General features: G+C 37.0%; 1 protein-coding gene across 7 annotated transcripts in view; it reads right to left on the bottom strand.

Annotated features, from left to right (window-relative positions):
• gab1 (GRB2-associated binding protein 1) overlaps positions 1–18,360 on the bottom strand; it is an 88,033-nt gene that overhangs the window by 45,235 nt on the left and 24,438 nt on the right. Inside the window, exon 2 of one of the 7 annotated variants that reach the window (XM_048196645.1) lies at positions 16,311–16,453. The exons of 5 other annotated variants lie outside the window; for them this stretch is intronic. The gene's annotated coding sequence lies outside the window, so the exon portion shown is untranslated. Of the gene's footprint in view, positions 1–5,990; positions 6,279–16,310; positions 16,454–18,360 lie in introns of those variants that run through there. One more of the 7 variants, XM_048196644.1, reaches the window with a different exon arrangement.

Here is an 18,360-nt window from a genome sequence, read left to right as displayed (position 1 = left end):
TTTCCAATGATGGCTTGACAAGGATGTTAGTCTGAAGGGATATAGGCAGTTTTAAGATAGATGGATGCCTTCTTAGTCAGAAAAGTCTGGAGCCTGTGATAAGTTTGGTGAACACAACTTGAAATTTCTAAGAGGAAGTAACCAGACAGATGAACAAAAACGTAGCCTTTTACGTTTTGGTTTCTTCGAATGCATATACATGCAAAAATACAATTTTGATGTACAACCAATTATAAACACAAATATTAAAGTCTAAAACTAGGAAAGGACCTTAGTACAGCACATGGACAGTACTTCTCTTAGACCCAAGGATTGAAAGCTCACACTTGTATGTGGTACACTGGCTCTGCTTCATTTCTCCGTCCAAAACTAAAAACACAAGAAAAGAGAACTGAGAGGAGCAGATTCTACTTCTCATTTCTCCCATTTTCCACACACTCTTTCAAATCAGCATTCACACAATATGGACCAACAACCGGGCACTTATCTAATGTCTGTTGCAGGAAACCATAAGATTGATTCCTATCCTGAATAACGAAATTCTTTCATCAGAGACACAATGTTTAATGTGTTTGTAACATATGGAACACAAAAAGCTATATAACCATTTTTTTTTTTTGTCACAGTAGAGTCTCAATTCACACACTGTTTGCAAAATGCTTTTATTATCAATGTGAAAACCCTGGAAGCTGTTTACCACCACCAAATATACACTCACTGGCTGCTTTATAAAAGGTACACGTTTCTAGTAATGGGTTGGACCCCTTTTTGCCATCAGAACTGCCTTAATACTTGATAGAACAGATTCACCAAGGTGCTGGAAACATTCCTCAGTGATTTTGCTCCATATTGACATTTGTCGGCTGTACATCCATGATGCAAATCTCTATTTCCCAAAGTTGCTCTACTGGATTGAGAACTGGTGACTGTGGAGGCCATTTGAGTTTACTGAACTCATTGTCATGATTAAGAAATCAGTTTGAGATGATTTGAGCTTTGTAACATGGCACATTATCCTGCTGAAGGTAGCCATCAGAAGACGTGTACACTGTGGTCATAAAGGGATGGACATAGTCAGCAACAATATTCAGATAAGCTGTGGTGTTTAAATGATGCTTAATTGGTACTAAGGGCCTAAAGTGTGCCAAGAAAATATCCACCACTACACCATCACCACCAGACTGAAACGTTGATAGAAGGCAGGATGTTTTTCTGACCCTACCACCTGAATGTCGCAGCAGAAAACCGAGACTGATCAGACCAGGCAACGTTTTTCCAATCTTCTATTGTCCAATTTTGGTGAGCCAGTGCAAATTGTAGCCTCAGTTTCCTGTTCTTAGCTGACAGGAGTGGCAGCTGGTGTGATCTTCTGCTGCTGTAGCCCATCTGCATCAAGGTTTGACGTGGTATGCATGTAGAAATGCTCTTCTGCAGACCTCGGTTGTAACAAGTGGATATTTGAGTTACTGTTGCCCTTCTATCAGCTCAAACCAGTCTGGCCATTCTCCTCTGACCTCTGGCATCAACAAGGCATTTTCACCCACAGATCTGCCGCTCACTGGATTTTTTTTCTCTTTTTCAGACTATTCTCTGTAAACCCTAGAGATGGTTGTGTGTGAAAATCCCAGCAGATCTGCAGCTTCTGAAATACTCTGACCAGCCAGTCTGGCACAAACAACCATGCCACGTTGAGAGTCACCTTTCTTCCCAAATTCCGATGCTCAATTTAAACTTCAGCAGATCATCTTGACCATGACTACATGTCTAAATGCATTTAGTTGCTGTGGTTGGCGGATTAGATATTTGCGTTAACAAGCAGTTTAGCAGGAGTACCTAATAAAGTGGCTGGTGAGTGTATGTAACCAGTAATTCATTTCCATATTGTGTTTACCTCAAACTCAACCAAACTGTGGTTCATATGAACCAAACTCCAGATTCTCATTAGGGCTGCATGATGCGAAAAATAGCACTGAACTTTAATGCGATTATCGCTTAAATGTGATTCTTAATGCGATTATGAAATCGCAAAGGCTGCGATTGTTTTTTTATGCGCAGCTCGTCAATGAATTATGGGTCCAAATGCTAATCCATCTGAAGGCACTGCGAGTTTGAGTCGCTTATAATGTACATTTGAAAAAGCAAAACGCGTCAAACATCTTTCCAGACATGAGAAGCATTTCTTAACATCTTGTCCAACAAAAGACAACATTTAATAACATGTTTTACTCCAAACTCACTTCATAATGACAGTTAAGCATCCTTCTGTGAGATGATGTGGCTTCTTACACAGAATAAAGCAGTCGTGTGTTTATTAGTCATGTTTAATCAAAGCGTTTCAATCTTCTGTTTATTCAGCTACAGCGATATGACGTTTGTTATCTACTTCTGCGGCAGGGCATATTTAGAGTTTCTGCGCAAGAGTGCCCTCTGGCTTTCAGATGGAGAAGCATTTACTACTGATCACAGAGCCGTACAGCTCTGACAAGCTGTGCATAAAATAATGGCAGCCTTTGCCAAATCGCGTGTGGTTTAATCACGATAAATCGTGCATCCCTAATTCTTATATTCAAACAGACTCAACTGTAGTTGATAGGTGTCACCAAATATCGGAAGGCTGTCCCACTAACCAAATGAACCCAAATAAATGGTCATTTGAACCTGTGTGAATGTTACATAAGATTATTTACAAAAATGTTGTTTTACCATAAAGACCTGAATATTCTTGAAAGGACAGGGAACTAGGGATAGTTCAACCAAAAAAGTAATGTTATGCCCAACAATTTTAACCATTGTCATATGCAGTGAACTCAGTGCAGGCTTCCTTTTTTACATCCAAATGCCGGCTCACTATCATTATCCTGTGTCAGCTTCACATGCATGCGTCATGCTGCTCACGTGTTCAACTTCGGCCAATACCGAGTTGGCGTTCGGATGTAAACAAGGAAGCCTGCATGGAGTTCACTACGTATGACAACGGTTCAAATTGTTGAATAAAGTCATTATTTCTGTTTTGTTTTTGCGCACAAAGTATTCTCGTCGCTTCATAACATTAAGGTTGAAACCACTGTTAACCATGTTTTTAACTACCTTTCTGGATGTCAAAAGGTGCGATGTCGTTGCTGCCTATGAGAAAGAAATTTAATTTTTGGGTGAACTAACCCTTTAAATTTAGAATACATTCTATTCTAGCTTTTTGTGAAAGCGTTAAGGAATTTGTGAAAGCATTAAGGAATTTTTTTTATTTCTGATGAGTTTGAGGTTGTATAACAGTTCTGGGGTCTCTCCAAAGCATTCTTTGACCAAACCCCATTCCACTTTACAAACATGCAAATCATTGCAAAGCCCCTAGGCTGTAGAGGAACAATGCAGTTCTTGAAAGAGTTTCACTTTGGAGCGTCAAGAGTTTTTGGCCACCCTGGCCTCGCTAACACAGCACAAGAAGAGAGGAAGACTAGAAGGAGGGGAAGCTACAAAGACCTTCTGTTTTGTTCCAATAGCTCTGTAAAATCAGTCTTTGTTATCTGTGAGAAAAAAATTCTGGGATACAGCTGTGGCTATTTTAACGTCCGCACTTGTGTGTCACACAGATGCGGCAATAATGACAGGTACTGATGTGCAAGTGGTGTGCTGTGCCTTCCTATTGTCATGTTGGTAAATCATCATCACTGTCGTTGTTTATGGCATGGAGGAGGACCATCCTTATATTGCATCCTTGTGATGGCTTCAAAAGCCAGTGTTATGAAAGGCACTGCTGGCCTTGCAGAGTGAATAGCTGAGCAGACTCTCTTTATAAAGACCTACACAGTATCGATGAAATAGAAAGAACAGTTCTCAAGGTCTTTCTTGTTGCATTCCAACTGATAAAATCACCTGCCTTTTTCAATCTTCATGTCTCCCTGTATGTTTTTGATTTGAGTGTTGACTTTTTTAACAGCTAAACTTGAAACCACAACCAACACTGACTCATTCTATTTTCTTACCCAATGATTGAAGAGCAGCCTGGTCAGTCTTATCTTTACTTATTTTGAATGCCAAGGGGTGGTTCCAGGCTGGAAAAATTTGGCTGCACAGGCCCCTAAATCCTGTTGGTCTTGAAGGCCAGGAGGTAGGATACTGTCCACACAAAGCACTGTTTTTAAAACAACTTCTAAACACCTGACAAGACAAAACTAAATAGCATGAAACCAATCTGCAACCATTATAGTAAATGAAACTGTTTACACTGAAAGTAGATGTGGTGGTTCAATGCACATTCAATTGTGGGATATCCCGTTAAAATGCGAGGAACACTACTATTCAAAAGTCAGAAAGAATTTTTTTGTTTTTTTAAGAAGTTTCTTATCAAAGTTGCATTTATTTGATCAAAAATACAGTCAAAACAGTAAAAAAAAAAAAACTGAAGAATTATAGTTCAAAATAACCGTTTTCTATTACAATACATTTTTTAAAAAAGTAATTCATTCCTGTGATGGCAAAGTTGAATTTACAGCAGCCATTACTCCAGTCTTAAGTGTTACATGATCCTTCAGAAATCATCTTGATAATTTTTTTTTTTTTTTTTTTTACTTTCTATATCCACCTTATTTTCCAATACAAAAGTAAGGTGTTTTCTGTGAATGTGCGAGACTTCCGATTTATTAGCTGCTATAGGGAAAAACGAGAAGAATATCAAACTGTTTATACTACAAACCAGCGTGTTTATAATCAAGACAATACATTAAAATAATAGGTCCCACTTTATATTAAGTGGCCTTAACTACTATGTACTTATATTTAAATTAATCATTTGATACAATGCACTTATTGTGTACATACATGTTTTTACATTGTACTTATATTTTAAAAACACCTGCATGTAATTACGTCTGTAATTAATTTCTGTAATTACATTTGTAATTACACTGTCGACCCATCCCTTATACCTTACCCTTACTCTTAAACCTACCCATACCACCAAATCTGTCCCTAACCTTACCCATATCCCATCCCAAAAGCAGCAAAAGTGTTTTGCAATTCAATATCAACCCAATAAGTACATTGTACTTATTTTTTGATGTAAGTACATAGTAGTTAATGCCACTTAATATAAAGTGGGACCAAAAGTATTAATTTAATTCAAATCTGACTTATCTCATGGCAATGTCACATTTGAAACCAGCTCCAGCCACTATTATTAAAATATATACATTTAAATTGATTGCTATGAAATATATGTTAACTTAATAAAATAATGTCTGACTGTTACAACAAAAGTTAGTGATGGTATGAAGACATTGAATTACTTTAAATGCTAAAAGGTGGAAATTTAATTTTCATTGTTTTACTTAAACATCTCATACGTTAATTGTATTTTAGAAGCCAAATTAAATTACTATTAAACTCTTGAGCAAAAACTTAGAATGATACAGAAGTTTTTGTGTGTGTATCCAGGTTAACAGTCAGTTACGTCATTGCCAGTGGAAGCGTGGGGCGGTTCTACGAACGGCTCCCCCAACCAAGCACCAGCTCAGAGAAAAAATTAGTAAGGACTCTAACTTTTTTCAGATTGTAACGATTTTTTCAGAAGTGACATCGATTCCTTCTGTTTACAATCAAAAAAACCCCAACAACCCACAAATACATTCTAACACAATCACAATATCAAGCCAGCAATTTAAGTTCTCTCCAACTCATTTATAACAATATAAAAAGTGTGTCATATTCTGATCCCTGACCACATCTTAGTACAAGCCAAAGCAGTGACTTGACTGTCTTACTAGAGGTCAGCCAAAGAGTATCTGCTTAAGCTGAGGAAAACACCAACCAGGTTGTCCTCAATCCAGCATGGCAGCATTGCAAGGCTTTTACACAAGCAATCTGACAAAAGCAAGACGACATGGTGCGAAATGATCCTTTACTCCACAGCATTTGTATGGACTAACACCGTAGCCCTAAACAACCCTTCCTGGGTCAACTCAGACCTTAAGACAATTAACAGGCAGTGAGCTTACCTTTCAAACACCGTTTCCAATGGCAGTCAGGGCAGAGCCGAGAGGGATGTGTCTGTTATGTGTAGCACGAGTGAGTCTTTATCAAAAATACCAGTCTTTTTACATGGAACTCTGGAGGGACCTCTCCCACCTCTAACTTCCTGTGTATGGGTAATCAGGCCCTCCCAGAACGCCTTAAAACCACGACCACCAAATCAGAGAGGCCAGGGTGTACTAAAGGCAGAAGCAGAGAAAGGGTGTGCGCACAAATAAACACAAACACACATACTCATGCTGACAGAACACTTCAAAAAAAAAAAAAAAGAAAGAAAAAAAAAAAGAAAAGAAAGCAAAGCAAAGCATATTCTTGAACTTTTTGGGAGCGTCCTAGTGTCAGAAAACTCAACATAAAAACAGATTTTAATATTAGTTCAGCCTAAAATATAAATTCTGTCATCATTTAATCATCCTCATGTGGATCTGAAACTGACTTTTTTCTTTGGAACTCCAAAAATATATATATTTTTTTAAAGAATACCATTGCTACTCTTTACGATACAATGAAAATTAATGGGGACTGGGAGTTTCAAGCTCTAAATGATAAAGCACTATAAAAGTATCATATAAACAGTCTTTATGACATCTTAATGAAATTTACCAGATCTTCTGAAGCATTATGATTGGCTTTGTGTGACGAACAGACCACAATTTGTTACTCAAAGTTGTTATTCACTGAAAATCTTCCCCATCACTGCAGCTCTTACAGCAGAAATTAGAAATTAGATGTGGCACTTAGTTTCAAGAAATGCAAAAACCAGTGAAGTTTGGCATGAAATACGGTCAACGTCATTTTTATAATGAATAAGATTTCTATAGACTATTTCAGAGTTATGGTGGAGGTTATCAGTATATATTACTGAAATATATGGTTTTACATGGTTTTAGAAGACTTGGAATGGTGCATTAGTCATATGGGAAAAACTTTCACTTTCATTACATGGAAAAATGCCAGTATTCTCTTCAAATATTCATCTTGTGTGTTCCATGGAAATGTTATACAGGTTTAGAATGATATGAAGGTGAGTCAACGATGACAGAATTTCATTTTGGGATGAAGCATTCCTTGGGTGAAGGTAATCTTTTATACAAAAAAGGCATGTGTTATCAAAAATGAAATGCCTAGACTTGACAAACCACAACAATTTAAAATATTCGCATCCACTGAATTGAAGGAGGGTGCTTTATTCCAGTAATATATTTCAAAGCAGCATAGCGTTCTGAAGCACTCAAGCTCTGCCCCCTGAGCAGCTCACCAGCCCATTACAATCTAATGTTTTCCAGGCCTGTGTAATCTAATCGAATGCGAGAGTGACCCACCAAAATGAAGCTATATCACACAGTGATTCTCTTAGCTGCACAAAAAGAGGAGACCATTTAGAAGAACAGCTTTAGAGAGATTTATAAAGCACCTGCCATAATATGAGGTCACCTGCTAAATAACCTTTCATGGGTGAAGCAATACGGGTTAGACAGTCTCATCTTTTAGAAATCTCCACATTCATCCTGGATATATTCAAAAAAAAAAAAAATCAGTGGTCAACTAAATGAAAAACAGGCAGAAAGTCCATTCTTTTCTGCAGATTTCCATAATTATCTTAATAAGCGTGCACAGGAATATATTCATTGCAGCTGGCTTGGCCATATATTTTTAAAAGCAATCACTAGGACGGAAGATGTTAAAGACAGTAAAGGCTCAGGCAATATAGCTGCACTCTCCTGTGACTAATAAGAAAGGTGCGTCAGTCTTGTGCAAAATCCCAAACTCTAATTTTCCATGTACGTCTTGTTGGCCTGATACCGTTTTACTTTAACATTATCACCTTAGTCATCGTTTTCTCCACCTGCAACATTTAAACTTCACATTACCAACACTGACACCAGTGCTGGAATTGCCAAAACTAACCTCAACAGTAAAAACAACCAGGACACAGTGAAGTTAGCTGGTGACATGGAAGATCCTCAGGTCAGGTCACAAATGAGTAGCTAAAGGAATGTGAACTGAATGCTATCATGTGAATAATGATGACTCAGAATGAGTCCAACCTCAAACTTTAATGCCTTTTTCTCACCTACTTATTTTGAGGAAAGATTTTCATACATTCAAGAGAAAGCAGGGTTTTCTATCAACACCTGACAAAGTTTGCCACCATGGGATTACTTTTTTTTTTCTTTTTTTTTTGCAGAACATCAGAGACAATATGCTTTGCCCGGACGAAAAAAGAAGTGAGCTATAACCTAACATGAGGTTTGGACAGCTTTATTTTGGAATGCTTTATTCTGGAAACCACTTTCAGTATTTGCGGTCTGGAAGACATGAAAGTATAAGGTCCAGCAGAAGAGAGGTTGGAATAAAACACTCTCAGTTCTTGGATAAATTCTTCAGTATCCCTTGTCTTCATGCTCTATGACCTGGACTCCAAAAGCAGCAAGCTCAAAGTATTGTGGGAGATCTGGGAGGAAATCTGAAATCCCCCTCTGTGTCAGGACATTATGTGAGAGAAAGAGAAACAGAGAAAGTAAAAAAGATTGTCAGTATGTAAGAAGGGATAGGTCTGTTGTCCCAACCTTGATTCAAATAACCTTGGGAATGATTCAGGCAGCTGTGCGGTCCTGCCCTCAAAGAACACCCATTTTCAATCATTTTATTTTTTTATATGAAGCCAAGCCCTTAGAAAGGTCATCCAGAGAGCTAGCATGCTAGTCCTTAACCCACACTTTACACTTTAGAATCGAGCCTAACACAACAACCTTAAAACTATAATAATCGATCCAGTCCGGAAGATACAAAAGGTAAAACTTAATTTGAAATTGTACAATAACTGCAGCTATTGAATACACACTTGAACATAACACCAGCTGGGTATCAAGATTTCAGATTTCCTGGTTCAATTCAGATCAAATCTAGGATGGAACTTGATTTGGACTTAAGGGGACTTTCATTGCGATCTCGTGTGTGACAGGTTGTCCTGTCCTCACCCCGGTAAACACTGGGCGGGGGGGAAATCTATTATCTACAGATTCGAAACGAATCACAAATTTCAAAATCGATTTTCTAAATGTCTGTTAATAATGTAATGTTGTCGGAATAAAGGTGGCGGCAGTCAAATGCGAGAGCAGTGCAGAACCCGGACAGTTTAGAGAGCGCACAGGCTTGCAATGGTGGAGGCTTTATGATATCAATATTTATATCTTAACCAATAGAAAAAAGCCTTAAATAATGTATAGTTACTGGCACACAGCAAGCTTTTCTTGCGATCTTGATGGCTCTTATGTGTACAGGTACTTTTTTTACACAAGAAGCGCGTTGGAATCACAAATTTCAAAATCGTTATGTTCAAGCGGTTGCTGTGGCATCAAACAATGCCTGCTTGTAAAAGCAAATTAACATATCCTGTATGTGAGGCTAAATACCTAGAATGCAACTGTGCGCATTATAGTTTTTCTAGCCCCAAACAATTAGTTACTGATCTAAACCAGCTGATAAACACTTCTTTTGATTCAATGTCTCTCAACTTGACGCTCACATAAACAGATCACATTTTAAGGATGCAAAACAAAGTCACTTGAAGGCAAGCCTGCAAAGTTAGCACACACACAAAAAAGCATAACACCTGCTAACACTGTGGTAAAAAGGGAATGAGACCAGAGGCTATTTTTTAAATGGATGTCAATGGAGGAGAGGCTTCACTATGCTGAATAAACTGCTTTTGTGGGAAAACGGCTTATAATTTAATGAATCAGATTTGCTCCTAAACATTCATTTTGGATTGATCTATTTTTAGAGTTTACAAAAAAAAAAAAAAAAAAAAAAAAAAAAAAAAATGCTGTTTTATAAGAGTATATTATTATAAAGTAACAGACAATTGCGCAACAGGTATGATTCAGTTTACAGCACTTCTCATTCATTTCTATGGTATCCACAAACAGTGACTGACTGTCACACAACTCTGAAGGAAATTCAACGACATCAAGGCTGTAATGTGACTGGTTATCAAGACACATGTAATCCAAAATTGCCGTTATGCTTTCTCCAATGGTAGAGCCACGGACCCTTGTATCTTTCAATAAGACGACCATCTCTTATGTAGAAGAAGAGTACGTGCTGCTCACGCTGTGAAAGACAAATATGACCGGATGAGCGGAGTTCTCAGTGTCCACAGGGCTAGAGTAAAATAATAACGCGGTTACAAGGTGTGCGTAATTTAAATTACTTCATTAAATAACTCCGAAACAATCGCATTAACTGTAACAGACATGGCAAAACTGCACCATGTGAACAAATATAAACAATATTATCCTAATATCCTACAAAATACAGTGTCCTCCACAAATATTGGAACCCTTAGTAAATATGAACAAAGGCGGCTGTGAAAAAAAAAAAAATCTGCATTGTTTATCTTTTTGATCTTTCATTCAAAAAAATTCACAAAATTCTAACCTTTCATTGAAGGAAAAGAATTGAAAATGGAGGGAAAAGCTCATTATGAAATAAATGTTTTTCTCCAATACATGTTTGCCACAATTATTGGCATCCCTAGAAATTCTTCTGAGTAAAATATCTCTGAACTATATTCCCATTCACATTTACATTTTTTAGCACAACAGGGTGACTAGGAGCATGAAATTGTGCAGCCATGACTTCCTGTTCCACAGGAATACAAATATGTGTAAACACAAAGGCCAAATCCCCTTAATCATTCATCACAATGAGAAAAAACAAATAATATAGTTCTGATGTGCAGCAAAAGATCGTTGAACTTCACAAAATAGAAAATGGGTATAAGAAAAGAGCTAACGCATTGAAAATCCCCATTTCCACCATCAGGGAAATAATTAAGAAGTTTCAATCAACTAAAGATGTTACAAATCTGCCTGGAAGAGGACGTGTGTCTAAATCGTCCTAATGTGAAGTGAGGAGGAAAGTTTGAGAGACTCTTCAAGGATCACAGCTGGAGAATTGCAGAAATTAGTCGAGTCTTGAGTCTCAGAAAGCCTAAAAAAAAAAAAATGACCAAACAGCACCTACATCCCCACAAGTTGTTCCGGAGGGTTTCAAGAAAAATCCTTCTTTGCTAATCCAAAAACAAACTCAAGCATATTCAGTTGTCAGTCAGACTGGAACTTCAAATGGGACCGGCTTCTGTGGTAAGATTAAACTAAAAAAATAGCTTTTTGGCAGCAAACCCACCAGATGGGTTTGGTGCACACATGGATAAAAAGTACCCCATGCCCACGGTTAAATATACTGCTGGATCTTTAATGCTGTGAGCCTATTTTTCTGCTGGAGGTCCTGGACATCTTGTTCAGATACATGGCATCATGGATTCTATCAAATACTAACAGATAAAAAAATCACAACCTGACCACTTCTTGTTTTTTTTGGGGGGGGGGGGGGGTTAATGGGGGTTAATGTTTTTAATGAATGCTGACAAAAACTTAGAATATAAGATGCCAAAGATTTAACTGATGAGTAGTCAATATTACAAAATACTAGGGCTGGGTATTGACACAAATATCATGATTTGATTTCGATACGATAAATATTTTATTACCCTCATTCAACATCAAATCACAGTGTTAACACTGTACAGAATTACAGTGTGATGATAGAACGGTAGTCAAGCTAACAGTAACAGCCTACAGATTGTACAACAGACCATTTAAATTGAGCCACAAAACTTTTTCTCTGTTTGGGTGACTGCATTTTTAGGTTGATTATGAATAGTCTTTGATCTAAACAGTTAGAAATTATAGAACTGATATGTTGTTTGTGCACACGACGCGCTGGCACGATCACTTGGATTTTTTTTCTTATAGCAGCTGAAACAACATTTATGGTCATACGGATAAGACTAAGACATTCAAAACTGTAAAGGATTATTTTTGTGCACATTCAAAATAACAAGAAAACGTTTGATTTCGTAAAATAAAGAAAACAAACAGAATGCACCTTCACATCTCCGTGAACTTCTTACCAAGTGAATACTAGCACAGACATGAAAAATATGTCTATAAAACGTTTAAGCATCTACTTTTTGTTTATTTTTTATGTTAAATTCATTATATATGTCACTTTGGAATATAAGTCACAGCACATTTTAGATGATTAAAAATAAACAAAAATACGAAGGTGTTTGAAAAGGGTTGGAGCTGAACTCTGCAGGACAGTGTTTGCCCATCCCTACTTTAGAGGGCACATGACATCACAGAAAGAGGGAAGTCACTGCGGTTACACCCACTGAGTGGCAAAAGACTGGGTGGCAGAGTTAGTATTTGACTTAAAAAAAAAAAAAAAAAAAAAAAATTTGTTGGAATGGGCCTTTATGGAAGTCACTATCTTTGATATTTACTTCTGTCACTATCACTGTGGTTACACACTGCAAGAATTTAAAAGGGGATTCACGTTGGCTGCTTGTTTATTCAGGCAGTGTACTGAAAGCTGTTCTACGAAGGGAACGATTTAATAGTCAATACCATTGACAATCACAAACACTGACTGTAAATGCAGCCTATGAGGAACAACAGCCCTTAGCAGCAGAAGATAATGTAATGTAGGGAATATCCTATGCAGCAGGACCAGCTGAATAAATAACCTGTACTAGGTTAGAAAATAACAGCAGTTGCAAGTCAAAATAAAAAAAAAAAATTAAAAAAAACCCTAATGTACAAAACACAGACACAAGCACTCATGGTTTTTAGAGAACAGAAGTTTTGTTTTTTTCTTTACCGGTACATATGCTTACTGAAAATGACACACATCAAAAACTATGGCGAAACATGAGAACTCAGTAATAAACTACGCAATAACAATTCTCTCACCTTGAGCCTTCAATTGTGGTGTATTCTCTGGAAAAATCCGATGTTGTGAAACTTGATCCAGTAAAAGAAGTGTGCAAGATAAAAAACACGGAGCTAGCGAGTCTCACAACTCTCACTCCACACAAAAGTGCACATGATCCTACTTCCAGCTGTGTCCATCATCAACATCACCTTCAACGCAAGCTAGTTCAGTTTAACTAGGAGACCCGCCATCCATAGTGCTTAAAAACCATCCCGGCTGTGGCCGTCCTTGAAAATTGCACTAAATAGCCGAGTCTAGCCTCTGTCTCTTATTCCACACTGCTCCCCTTCCAAATGACCGCCAATGTGGCAGATAGGCAGGACAAGAACGGCAGCATGTTTTCAAGTCGAGGTCATTCCATATCAATCATTTGTGCAGAGAGAGAAAGGGAGAGGGAGAAAGATCGATAGCCCTTAACAGCAATCCCAGGGGAATGGCCTGGTTTCATTTCCTCTCTACAGTTGGTTTAGTTTCTTTATCTCTCTTTCAACAGAAGAAATGTGAGCTGAGAGCCAGTACAGATGCAGCGGCTGCACTTAGATGGGATTCAAACATTAACCAAGGAGCGAAACAGAGTGTGAAACAGGGCAAAAACGTAAGCAGAAGGAAAGAGGGACTTAATCATTTACAGTTTACCATCATGCTTGGCTGTGGGACAACAGATGAGCAACCGGTCTCAACTGGGCAAAAACACACAGATACAAAGTGGAAGTTTCCACTTCGCTGGCAATTTTCATCTTCCTGGTCATCTGTTCCCAACATACACTTTGAGAAAAAGACATCCTGTTTTTCCTCCATTGTCACTCGTTCGCTACATGGTTGGTCACGACTAAGTTTAGACTGGTTTTATTGGTGGGGGAAGGAGGGCTTCCTTAAAGTCTCCAAATGCATTAGGGTATCCTTAGCTTGTTACTCATAAGTTGCAAAAACAGTAATGGTTAACATGCAGTTGCAAATGGATTTCTAGATATTGTGCAATAACAGGTTTATGTCAGAACTAGCAACAAGACATTTCTCTGTGACCTGACTTATGATATCACATTGTGCATTATTATATACATTACATTATATACAATACATAGCTCAACAAGTGGATTTTTTGAAGGGGCGGGCAAGTGAAAGAGAATTTTACTTGCCCGACCGGACAAGTAGCCTGATGGATAGATTGATAAATAAATAAATAAAAATAACTAGGTAAGCGCAGAAACTTTGGTCACCAAAACCTGTTGATAATATTGATTGATAATAGATAATTTGTTGACGGTAACAAACTCGCAGCATTTGATGCTCACGCAGCCTGTCTGTGTTTGAGAGAGACTCTTGTGGAGAAATCAAAACAAATGAGGGCAACAATACACAATAAAACTCACAGAAACATACCGCGGTAAAAATTATATTTATATATAGTTAAGCAACATCACACAACCACACTTTCCCAAATATCAGCACTGCAAGTGGGTCATTGACGTGACGGGTCTTTTTTTTTTTTTTTTGTCCAAAAGGCCTTAATAATAATAAAAACAACAAAAATATGACATCCAAAGTATGTAAGGTAGTGCAACTAGATCTCTTTTATTGAATCCAAAAGGTTTTAATTATATTTTGCTACATATAAAGGTACATATAAAGGTATAAGTCAATACAGTAATTTCATTTGTGATTAAAATATCTTAAAATATAATAAATGTATATATTTTTTTTTCTGGAATGATTTTATAACATCTTATATCAACATAGTGCAAAACAGCTTTACAATTATGTATAGAAGTCGTTGCTTTGTTATGAGAAAAAATGTCTGTAAAAATGAATTTCATTGATGTCATTCGGAGTAGCCAATATAAAGGCACCATTTTGGATCAAGTCATGCATCAATATCATGTGACAGGATGTGACATCATTCAGACACCTGCACAGGACCACATGGTCGTGAAGAAAAGTAACTAAGTTTCTCTTAACCATTTGAAAAATTCATGTTTTCACTTGCTCATATGCATGTCCCGAAACATCAGGTCATTCGGTACAACCGCTATAAAACATGGAAAATGTTGTAATATTTGAAAAACTTGTACTGAATATAAAATGATTGATATCAGCCTGTTAGCATTGTTTGAAAATATCGTCATTCAGTAAAACCAAATTACTTTTCTGGTGACAAATTTTGTCCATCTTGTTAAAAAGAAAAAAAAAAAGGACAATTTAAATACAATTTATATAATAAAACATAATAAAAAATTAATTATATCTCCATTGTGTTTTTATATATTTTGTTTATATATATATATATATATATATATATATATATATATATATATATATATATATATTTTTTTTTTTTTTTTTTTTTTTTTTTTTTCATTAATATTTCATTTTTTAAAATAGTGTGTCAAATAGCATATTTTTGCAGTGACATCATGATTTTTTGTTTTAAATTGACTGGCACTAGTATCAACTACTAAACTTTGGGTATTGTGGCAACCCTAGTATTGCATGAAACTGCAAAGAATTTAATCCAAAAACTAGAAATTTATATTTGTTATTATTATTATTATTATTATTAATTATTATTATTATTATTATATGTTTTGTTTTATTATCTGTTTCAAATAATAAATCATATCATATAATAATAATAAATAAGTATTTAATTTTTTCTTGTTTTAAATATTAAATTAATAATTATAATTATATTATTATTATTAATGCTACTGCAACTACTACTAATGAATATTTCAGAAAACTTTGCACAACATTCAAAGTTGAGTTGTTTACATTCAGTAGCCTTACTAAGAATTAAGTAGAAAAACACAAATCACACCATTAACTATTTAGCTGGACACTTTTGCAACACATCTTAACTAGGCTAGTCAAAACAACGTAGTCACCAAACCTGATATTCTTACCTCTGTCATCAAATTGATCAAGACTTAAAGAAACAGTGAATAGCAAAACACAAGAGCTGATGCAGGACTGGACAGAGCGACACAGTGTTTTTGATTTGCATCTTTCCCTGCAGAGCTGCAGTCCAGCATTAATGTGATTTGGCCATGGCCATATTGGCTAATGGTAGAAGAGGTTCCCTCTCTCCATTAACCGGGCTCTAATATGGCTGCTCTCAGGAAGCCCACGAGTTACATAAGAGACATTTCAAAAACAATTCCAACCTCTTCCGATCTCTTCCACTTCTGGTCACGAGACTGCAAAGCCAGTAAACACATCGATGAGCGCACTAATGCACACACAAAACCACAAACGCTCATAAATGGACTGCAGAACAAGAGAGAGTCCTTTTCGAGCAACACTGGAGGAAAAATTCAAAATAAATACTATGGCTCTTCCAAAACAGGATACCGGACTGGCAACCCGGGAACACGTGGCATGCAGAACTCGAAAGAATCGGAAGCATAAAGTGGCATCATTCAAACGGCTTGTCTTGTATTTACCTGTTGAGGTTGTTTGTTGGTAGTCCCAAGCGTTAGGCAAACTGATCTTGCCTTTGCGGTGTTGATGTTCTGAGTATATGGAAGTTCTGTCTCACTTTTGCTCCACAGCTAGTCTGCAACTCCCTACTCCAATAACCCCTGACCTACAGGAAGTAGACACAATAGACTGAAAATAACGAGAGGCCTCCTTCTCCCCCCTTTCTCCCTCTCTTCTTTTTCCTACACTCCACCTTCCCTTAGAGGACAACAACACTCTTTTCTACACAGTGAAGAAGAAAGGTTGCGGTCAGCCCAGTGATACCTGTTGAGACTCAGTGCTTTGTATCTCCACCAGGATTACAAAAAAACTCAAGACAACATACCTATTAGAGAGAACGTTAAGTTCATAAAGTTCACTATTCCTCTTTTAAAGGGTTAGTTCACACAAAAATGAAAATTCTGTCATTAATTACTCACCCTCATGCCATTCCAAACCCATAAGACCTTCGTTCATCTTCGGAAAACACAAACAAAAATAACGACTTTATTCAACAATATCTTCTCTTCTGTGTCATTCTCATATGTTGTTGACGTTCAGCGCCTCCAGGTTCTACGTCAGAACGCAGACTCATTATTGGCCGGCTCCTGCGTCAGCATCACACGCATGCATTGTGCTGCTCACGTGTGCAGCTTTGGCCAATACTGAGCCGGCATTTGGACATAACATTTGGACAGTGAAGCCTTCACTGTGCTTACTGCGTCAACTGCGTAAGGATAATGACAGGGAAGAAAAGAGATTGAAAGTCGTTATTTTTGTTTTGTTTTTGCACACAAAAAGTATTATCGTCGCTTCATAAAATTAAGGTTGAACCACTGCAGTCACATTGACTGTTTTAATGATGTCTTTAGTATTTTCTTGGAGCTTGAAAGTGGTGATTATATTGCTGTCTATGGACGAGTCATATACCTCTCGGATTTCATAAAAAATATCTTCATTTGTGTTCTGAAGATGAATGAAGGTCTTACGGGTGTGGAACGACATGAGGGTGAGTAATTAATGACAGCATTTTCATTTTTGGGTGAACCAAGCTTAAAGTCGTAATTGTGTGTAATATTTAATATGACATGAATAATTCTATTAGCGAAATAATATTTTAAGAACTAGCTGTTTGAGAAAAAAATATAATAAAATATGATAAATATAATAAATGAATAGTAAATAATATACTATGTCCAAAAGTTTGGGTGCATTAAACAAAACAAACATGACTGTAAAGACCTTTAGTGTTACAAAACATTTCTATTTCAAATAAATGCTTTTTATTTGAACAAATTTATTAAAGACCCCCATAGGTATGACATAGGTATTACAAGGAAAGGGTGACTTATGAGGACATAATCCCATGTCCCCATTTTTCAAAAGGCTTATAAATCATACAGAATGAGTTTTTTTGAGAAAGTAAAAATGTGCACAGTTTTCTGTGATGGGTAGGTTTAGGTATAGGGCGATAGAAAATATGGTTTGTACAGTACAGTGTCCTCACAATTCACAAAAACAAACGTGTGTGTGTTTGTGTGTGTGAAAACACACTTGCAGTCTTTCTCACTTCTTTCCAGTAGCCTCTTGTGATAACATATAATGTCATCCTAGTCACCCGACATAATCCAATCTCAGCCCAATGCTAACCCCAGGAAATCACATTTAGTGCACAGGCATTATTTGGGCCAAATCTAATTGTTCCTATATAACTAAAGAAGAGAGAGGTACAGGAAATGGAGCCATGGCATAGTGGAGATAAGGAAAAAAGAGGCCTCGTCCCAGAGCATCCTTCACACATTTCTCTGGCACTGATTAGATAAGTCCCAAAAAACACCAGCTCTGATGTTTGCCATTCAGATATTTATGACCGCCATATAACTCTGCAGCAAAGGAAGACTTCTTAAATGGTAAATACAATACAGCATGACATGCTGCAAGTCACTTTGACTTGTTTAACTTTGAGCATTAGTGTCCCAAAGGACTGTGAGAGGTGTGTGCCATGAGACAGATGACTTGTGACCAGCCTTTTCT

Source organism: Megalobrama amblycephala, linkage group LG7, assembly GCF_018812025.1.
Source record: "Megalobrama amblycephala isolate DHTTF-2021 linkage group LG7, ASM1881202v1, whole genome shotgun sequence".
Classification (NCBI taxonomy): Eukaryota; Metazoa; Chordata; class Actinopteri; order Cypriniformes; family Xenocyprididae; genus Megalobrama; species Megalobrama amblycephala.
This window is presented reverse-complemented; position numbering and strand designations above follow the sequence as displayed.